At 37.9% G+C, this 9,297-nt stretch overlaps 1 protein-coding gene across 2 annotated transcripts in view; it reads right to left on the bottom strand.

Annotated features, from left to right (window-relative positions):
* The window catches only part of BLM (BLM RecQ like helicase), an 87,038-nt gene that overhangs the window by 74,882 nt on the left and 2,859 nt on the right, over positions 1–9,297 (bottom strand). The gene's annotated exons all lie outside the window — the stretch shown is intronic.

Here is a 9,297-nt window from a genome sequence, read left to right as displayed (position 1 = left end):
AAGAACAGTTCAAAATATTTGTACTTTTGCAGAAATACTAATGTTTTCTTTGTGACCAAACATATTGCAAAAATTAAAAAAAGGAGAAATTTCACTGAAAACAGAGTTGCAAAGTCTTGAAGGGGGTGCTCTCCTCACAGGTACCTTCCTTCACAGCTTGCTTTATGTTCCTGGGCAGGAAGCTTTATCACCCAATTTTTCCTTTATTTTTTACTTTATCACCCAATTTTCTCCTTGTTAAGCAACAGCACAGTCAATGAGATCTGCAACTCAGCCACTCTGAACTCTTGCTTTCCTCCAATGGTCTTGGGTTCAGAGCATCCTTTTCCAACTTCTTTTTCCATATAAAGTAAGGTTGTTCTCCTATGTTTTCCAGGCTTACCTGTGGTTTGCCATAGTTTGCATGTCCTAAATTGCAATTCCTCTGCCATTCCTGAATAAGTTCATTTTGCCAGTAAAATAACTATTTTATTTTTAAGGTTGATAACATGAACTATTTTTATAAGTGTAAAATGCACACTTGAGTAGATACGTTATTACTGAACTAATCCTACAATTTTTCCATAAAAATTACTTTAGTTTTTCAAAGTGAAAAAAAGAGAAAGGAGGAAAGAGATCCAGGAAATCCTTATGTTTGGAAATAAAGGAATATACTTCTTAAAAAAGCATGCATCAAATATGATAACAGAGTGAGCATTAGTATATATTTTTTAACTGAACAATAATGAAAGTTTACATATAAAAAACTTGTGCTATGCAACTAAAGATGCAATTACAGGGAAATGCACAGCCTTAACTATTCTATCTCATATATTTTTCATTTTCACAAGTGAAAAACAAAATAAGTCCAAAGAACATAGAAAGAAGAAAATTATAAAGAGCCAAAATAATGAACAAATAATAGAGAGAATCAGTAAACAAGGTTTGTTCTGTGAAAAGAGTTAAAAACAAGAGAAAAAGGATGAATAACTCACTATCAGGACTAAAAGAAGAAACTCAATCACATATAATATAGACATTAAAATAAATGATAGGTTGTTATGAACAACTTTGAGCCAGTGAAATTTAAAATTTAGATGAAAGGGACAAATTTCTTTACAAACACAGTTATCAAAATTCACTCAAATAGACAGAAAGCTTACAGCCTTACAGTTATTTTAAAGAAATATCTGTGGTTAAAAATCTACCCATAAAGATACTATCAACACCCAAGAACTGGTGAATTCTTCTGAGCATTTATGACAATAAAATATTCTAATTTTTAAATACTTTATTTAAAATCCCAAATTTTATGAATGATTCAAAAGTACAGAAAGATTGAACCTCCAAACTCTATGAAGCTAGCATAATTTTGGTACAGAATTCTGCAAGGGCAGTTAACAAGAAAAATTACAAGTCAATTCTCATGCATGAATGTAGCTTCAAAAAATCCCAAACAATATGTTAGCAAACCAAATCCAGTCATGTATAAAATATACTATGACCAAGTCGCACTGTTTCAGGAATGTGTGGTTGGCAACATTAATAAATCAAATTATTAAAGCAGAAGAATCTTATGATTTTTCTCAAGAGCTGCAGAATAAGCATATGGTAAAATCAAATAAATATTCATTCACAATGAGACCCATTCTTTATGAAAACTCTAATCAAAGAAGGAATAAAAGGGAACTTCCCTAACCCTACAGAGGGGATATACAATTAAAAAATAAACAAGTCTCCATCCAGTGGGATGAAATTTAGAAAGCTTCTCCTTTTAGATCAGGAACACTACAGGGATGCCCACTCTCACTACTTCCATATGATGGGCACTGGAAGTTTAAGCCAAAGCAGTACAGAGAGAACAGTAAATAAACGGTGCAGGAGGACGGGAAAGAAGCAAGAACATTAACATTCACAAATGAGACAACCGTGCATACAGAGCGACTAGAAGATCTTCAGGTTAATGGAGGGGGAAAGCCTCAAGAAGATGTAAAGGGCAAGGAAACACATTCTTCCCTAGGGATTCCAGAAAGGAACACAGCCTTGCCAACACCTTGATTTTAGCCCAACGAGACCCATTCAACTTTGGGACTACAGACTGTAAGATAATAAATCTGTGTTGTTTCAAGCCACTGAATTTGTGGTTATTTGTTACAGCAGAAAACAAATGCAGTGAGTTTGGGCAGACTGTTGGATATGAGGTCAGCATACCAAAATTAATTCTGTTTTTATATATCACCAATAAACAGAAATTTTCAGAAAGCTTACCACTTACAATGGCATAAAAATGTTAAAGTACAAAAAATAAATCTACCAAACTATGTCTATGATTCTGTTCAGAAAATTATAAATAATTATTAAGAGAAATTAAGGAGTAATCAAAGGACTCTTTGAGACTCCATGGAATTCTCCAGGCAAGAATACTGGAGTGAGTTGCCATGCCCTTCACCAGGGAATCTTCCTGACCCAGGGGTGGAACCCAGGTCTCCTGCATTGAAGGCAGATTCTTTACCATTTGAGCTACCCAGGAAGCCCACAAGGAGTAAACAAACATTTGAATCACAGTCATGACTGGAAGACAACACTGTCAAGATGCCCATTCTCCCCAAACTGATGTATAACTTCATGCAATTCTAATCAAAGTTATATTTCTTTTCCCTTGAAGGAATTTAATAGCTGAGAGTACAGTTTATATGGTGATGCAAAATTCCAAAAATAGCCAAGACACTCTTGAAGACCTATAGGGTCAGAAGACTAGCGCCAGCAGACATATGAGGACTTACTAAAAACCTACTTTAAAAACAGTGAGATACTGATGCAAGGATAGGCAAATAGATCAGTCTCTGGTCTAAAGAGACTAAAGAATCCACAAGCAAGACACTTATATACAATATAAGTGTCCACAATATACAGACACTTAATTTATGACAAAAGTGGCACTGCAGAACACTAGGGAAGGAGTCTTTCAGTAAATGGGGCCAGGGCACTGGATATCTACACGAGAATAAGTGAAATTTAAACACTACTTCAATCCACACACATATATCATTTTCAAGCGAATTGCAGCTCTAAATGTAAAGGGCAAAACAATAAAATTTCTGGGGACTTCCTTCGTGGTCCAGTGGTTAAGAATCTGCCTTGCAGGGCAGGGAATGCAGGTTCAATCCCTGGTCGGGGAACTAAGATCCCATATGCCGCGGAGGAGCTAAGCCCATGAGCCAAAACTAGAGAGTCTGTGGCCCGTGGTGAAAGATCCACATGATGCTATGAAGATTCCATGTGCCACAACTAAGACTCGACGCAGCCAAAGAAATAAATAAAAAACAAACAAAGCCATCCTCTGCTGATAGAGCACCTCACATGCTTACCACTTTATAAAAAAAAAAACAAAACAATAAAGTTTCTGGAAAATAACACAGAATAATTCTATAATCACCAAGAGATTCATCAAACAAGATTTAAAAAACTCTAACAAAAAAGATAAAGATAAGACAAACTGAACTATCATTTTAATTAAGAACCTTCTGTGTGCCAACTAGTTTAAAATAACTTGCTTGCTGGCTCAGACAGTAAAGAATCTGCCTGTGATATGTGAGACCTGGGTTTGCTCCCTGGGTTGGGAAGATCTCCTGGAGAAGGGAATGCCAACCCACTCCAGTATTCTGGCCTGGAGAATCCCATGGACAGAGGAGCCTGGCAGGTTACAGTCCATAGGGTTGCAGAGCCGCACATGACTGAGCGACTTGCACTTTCAAGACCTGACACCTGAATATGAAGAAAAATAAGATCCTGATTGAACTTCCCAGGTGGCAGAGTGGTCAAGAATCTACCTGCGATGCAGGAGACTCAGGTTAGATACCTGGGTTGGGAAGATCCTCTGGAGGAGGAAATGACAACTCACGCCAGTGTTCTTGCCTGGGAAATCCCATGGACAGAGGAGCCTGGTGGGATACAGTAGAGGGGGTTGCAAAGAGCTGGACACGACTGAACAGAAGCACAAGCAAGCAAGCAAGGTCCTGATTAGCACACAAGTTAGGATAATTGTTCTCTTTGGGGATGAGGATGAGAGGAGGCTTTTGAAGGTGCTAGCAATGTTCTAACCTGGGACGTAGGTACAGAGGTGTTTGCTTTGATACATGTCATTAAGCTGCTATTGGTGGGGTCCCCAGAGACCACTCCCTCACGTTCAGTGATGAAGGACCCCCGGGCACACAGTCCCAACACACAGCTAAGTTTCATTAGAGTAAGCGGTAAAGACACACCATCAGATCAGCAAGGGGAAAAGACACGACAGTCTGTAGGAATCCATGCTGACTTTACATACTCTCTCCTTCCTAGGCAGCATGCTCGCTCTCAAGGAAAGCGTAGCTACATGTGCGCAATGGCTCTTCCCTAGGGAACTCACCAGAGATGCAATGGTTAGGGTCTTTATCTAGGGCTGGTCACATAGGAACCCTCTAATCCCAAAACGTCAGCTTCTCAGAATGAAAGCAAGTGTTAATGTCCCACGTAGGCAAAAGGACCTTAATAGCTTAGGAAAGGTTCCAAAAGCCGAGTTCCTAGACACCAGTCAAGGGCCAACCCTGCATGCAGGTCTTTCTAAGGATAATTCTCAGGCCTACTGTGTTAACTCATTTCTACAAAGCTTATGGGCTTCCCTGGTGGCTCAGCAGTAAAGAATACAATCCCTGGGTTGTGAAGATCCTCTAGAGAAGGAAATGGCAACCCACTCCAGTATTTTTGCCTGGGAAATCCCATAGATAGTGTCTGGCAGGCTACAGTCCATAGGGTCACAAAAAAGAGCTGGACGTGACTTAGCAACTAAACAACACAGTTTATTTGGATGTTTTCTGCACTTTTTTCCATGAAATATAATATGTATTATTTTACAGTAGGGTGGAGGAGAGAAACTTAAGAGTTTGGGATTGTACACATTGCTATATTGAAAATGCAAAATCATCAAGGACAAACTGTGTAACAAAGGAACTCTGCTCAATGTTATGTAACAACCTAAATGGGGAAAGAATTTGAGAAAGAATAGATACATGTGTATATATAACTGAATCACTTCACTGAACAACTAAAACTATCACAACATTGTTAATCAACTTTCAACATTGTTAATCAAAGTTCAGTTCAGTTCAGTCGCTCAGTCATGTCCGACTCTTTGCGATCCCATGAATCGCAGCATGCCAGGCCTCCCTGTCCATCACCAACTCCCAGAGTTTACTCAAACTCATGTCCATCGAGTTGGAGATGCCATCCAGCCATCTCATCCTCTGTCATCCCCCTCTCCTCCTGCCCTCAATCCCTCCCAGCATCAGGGTCTTTTCCAATGAGTCAACTCTTCACATGAGGTGGCCAAAGTATTGGAGTTTCAGCTTCAGCATCAGTCCTTCCAATGAACACCCAGGACTGATCTCTTTAGGATGGACTGGTTGGATCTCCTTGCAGTCCAAGGGACTCTCAAGAATCTTCTCCAACACCACAGTTCAAAAGCATCAATTTTTCGACACTCAGCTTTCTTCACAGTCCAACTCTCACATCCATATGACCACTGGAAAAAAACCATAGCCTTGACTAGACGGACCTTTGTTGGCAAAGTAATGTCTCTGATTTTCAATATACTACCTAGGTTGGTCATAACTTTCCTTCCAAGGAGTAAGTGTCTTTTAATTTCATGGCTGCAGTCACCATCTGCAGTGATCTTGGAGCCCAAAAAAATAAAGTCTAACACTGCTTCCACTGTTTCCCCATCTATTTCCCATGAAGTGATGGGACCATATGCCATGATCTTAGTTTTCTGAGCTTTAAGCCAACTTTTTCACTCTCCTCTTTCACTTTCATCAAGAGGCTTTTTAGTTCCTCTTCACTTTCTGCCATAAGGGTGGTGTCATCTGCATATTTGAGGTTATTGATATTTCTCCCTGCAATCTTGATTCCAGCTTGTGCTTCATCCAGTCCAGCGTTTCTCATGATGTACTCTGCATATAAGTTAAATAAACATGGTGACAATACACAGCCCTGACGTACTCCTTTTCCTATTTGGAACCAGTCTGTTGTTCCACGTCCAGTTCTAACTGTTGCTTCCTGACCTGCATATAGGTTTCTCAAGAGGTGGGTCAGGTGGTCTGGTATTCCCATCTCTTTCAGAATTTTACACAGTTTATTGTGATTCACACAGTCAAAGGCTTTGGCATAGTCAATAAAGCAGAAATAGATGTTTTTCTGGAACTCTCTTGCTTTTCCGATAAACCAGAGGATGTTGGCAATTTGATCTCTGGTTCCTCTGCCTTTTCTAAAACCAGCTTGAACATCTGGAAGTTCATGGTTCACATATTGCTGAAGCCTGGCTTGGAGAATTTTGAGCATTACTTTGCTAGCGTGTGAGATGAGTGCAATTGTGCGGTAGTTTGAGCATTCTTTGGGATTGCCTTTCTTTGGGATTGGAATGAAAACTGACCTTTTCCAGTCCTGTGGCCACTGCTGAGTTTTCCCAATTTGCTGGCATATTGAGTGCAGCATTTTCACAGCATCATCTTTCAGGATTTGAAATAGCTCAACTGGAATTCCATCACCTCCACTAGTCAACTATACTCCAATATAAAATAAAAAGTCAAAAAAATTTTCATAATAAAAATGTTTAAAAATAGTTGACTAAAATTATATTAAATCCACTTTTAAGAGCCATAGATGAGAAGGTATCAGCAATACGTATAACAAATAAAAACTATGTGGAATGTAAAAATAACTCCTACAAAACAAGAAAAAGACAACTCCACAGAAAAGACAGAATACTTGAAGAGTCACTTTAAAAAGAGGAAAACAGTCCATAAATACAAGGTGCTCAACTTGATTAATAATCCAGGGAACTAAAGCCATAAGAAAATACATACACCTACCTGACAAGCAAAAAACAAAATCACAGTATCAAATATTAGAAAGGATGTGGGGCAATGAAAAGTCTAATACACGGGTAGGAGTGCAACCACTTTTGAAGACCACTTGGCTTTTGGATCGAAAAGTAAAACCTATACATACTCTTAGACCCAGTACTTCTACTATTAGTTATACACAAACTAAAGAATGTGTGTAGCAGGGAGTATATACAAGAACATTCAGAGCAACATTAATAGCCAAAATCTGAAACCAGCCCAAATGCCATCAAAAGCAGGGTGGATAAACTAAGGCACAATCATATAGCAAAATATTCTATGGAAACAAAATAAGCTTTTATTACAAATCATTAAATTATTAAAAAAATTAGAAAACCTATATCTGCATTTTCCCTGGTGGGCCAATGGTAAAGACTCAATGTTTTCAATGAAGAGGGCACAGGTGCCATCCCTGGTTGGGGAACTAATATCCCCCATGCCACATGGCATGGCCAAAAAATTAAAGGAGAAAAGGAAAACCTGTATCTACAATACGGAAGAATCTCACAAACATAATAATGAATCAAAGAAGAAAGACAAAGTAGAAACATAAACCATCAAGCCACTTACTGAGTTCAAAACCAGGCAAAACTGAATTAACTACATTACTTACAGGTTCATACGTGGATAAGTTAATAAGAAAATTATTATTATAAAAAACAGGAAAATAGTTATCTCCAGTGTAGAGAGGATGTTATGATGAGGGATGCACACTTCTGGGGGTACTGATAATGTTACATTTCTTCATCTGGGTGACAGTTACATGTAATTACAGTTTTATAATTACTCTTTATATTTACATAATTTTAATATAAAGTTAAACTCTATATTCTTTATACATACACACACACACACACACACAATGTACTTAAAAAAATGTATGTACTTTCACACCAAATTTTTTTTGAAAAAACAGCAACAAATAACAAATAAAGCATTAATATTAAAAACAGATAAAGCTCCTAAGAACAAATGATCAGGGAGTATAAATACACAGTTAACCAGAATATACACATACAAAATAATCTTACAGAAAAATGTTCAACTTTTCTAATAATTAATAGCATGAGGCAACATTTCACACCTATTAAAACAAGAAGGAGAAAGGAATACTGTGATATTTTACAAGATAAATGACAACCACAAAGACTGAGAAGCTACATGGAATAATTTAAAACTGTGGGAAAAAACAGCAAATTATGAATACACTAAGGTTATTTAGAAATTTTAAAATTTAAATTTCATGAGAAAATAAAAACAGCTGAAGTGAGTGAAAGACGGGATTATGACTGCAAAATTTTTCTTGATATTGAGAACACGGTTCATTAAAATATAGGACTTTTTAGATAAAGTAAACTCAACAGTTCCTTGCTATTCTTTAAGAACAAAGTCCCTATGTCATAATGCCAAGAACTTCCACTAGCTGATTTCAACTTGTATTTTCACTCTGTGCCAGGGATTGTAGGAGGCACTAGGGGACAGAGACAGGCAAGACACAATTATTACCCTCAATGAGCTTCTAGACGAGTAGGAAATAGACATGCCAATAGATAATTATAATGGAATGGGGTAAGTCCTACAATAAAATCTTTTTTTAAAAGTCTTATGACTTCCCAGATGAAGGTAAAATTCAGGAAACTCATAGAGCAGCTTTCCAAAGAATCCTGAAGGACAACTGGAATCTTCAGACAGGCTGGAAGTTGTGAGGAGTAGTCAATGCACTATTTGTGCAAAGACTGGTGTGTACGAACAAGGATTAGAGGAGACCGTTGAAAGGCCTCATGTATCAAGCTACAAGCAATGGAGACCCACAATGGCTTTTGGCATTTTGCTCCCCCAAATACTCTGCAGTTACCCATGGACCTCTTTTTCTATCCTTTCTTCCCTTAAACGAAATAAATACAAAGTACAACCCAAGTAATATACAGCTGCAATGCAATTCCATGAAATTTTTCACAGAATTAGAAAAAATAATTCTAAAATTCATACAGAATCATTAAAGACCCCAAACTGCCAAAGCAATTGTGAGAAAAAAGAACAAAGCTGGAAGTATTGCTCGCCCAGACTTCTGACGACACTGCAAAGCCACAGAAATCAAAACAGCACAGTAGTGGCATAAGAACAGACACACAGATCAATGCACCAGGATAGAGGGCCCAGAAATAAACCCACACACCTGTGGTCAATTAATGTATAATGAAGGCAACAATATACAACGGAGAAGAGTCTCCTCAACAAGTGGGGCTAAGTAAACAAAAAACCCAATCAAAAAATGGGCAGAAGACTTTAACAGACATTTTTCAAAGGCATACAGATGGCTAACAAGTACATGAAAAGATGCTCAATACTGCTAATTATGAGAAAAAATGCAAGTCAAAACAAT

The sequence above is a fragment of the Odocoileus virginianus genome, chromosome 16, assembly GCF_023699985.2.
Source record: "Odocoileus virginianus isolate 20LAN1187 ecotype Illinois chromosome 16, Ovbor_1.2, whole genome shotgun sequence".
Taxonomy (NCBI): domain Eukaryota; kingdom Metazoa; phylum Chordata; class Mammalia; order Artiodactyla; family Cervidae; genus Odocoileus; species Odocoileus virginianus.
This window is presented reverse-complemented; position numbering and strand designations above follow the sequence as displayed.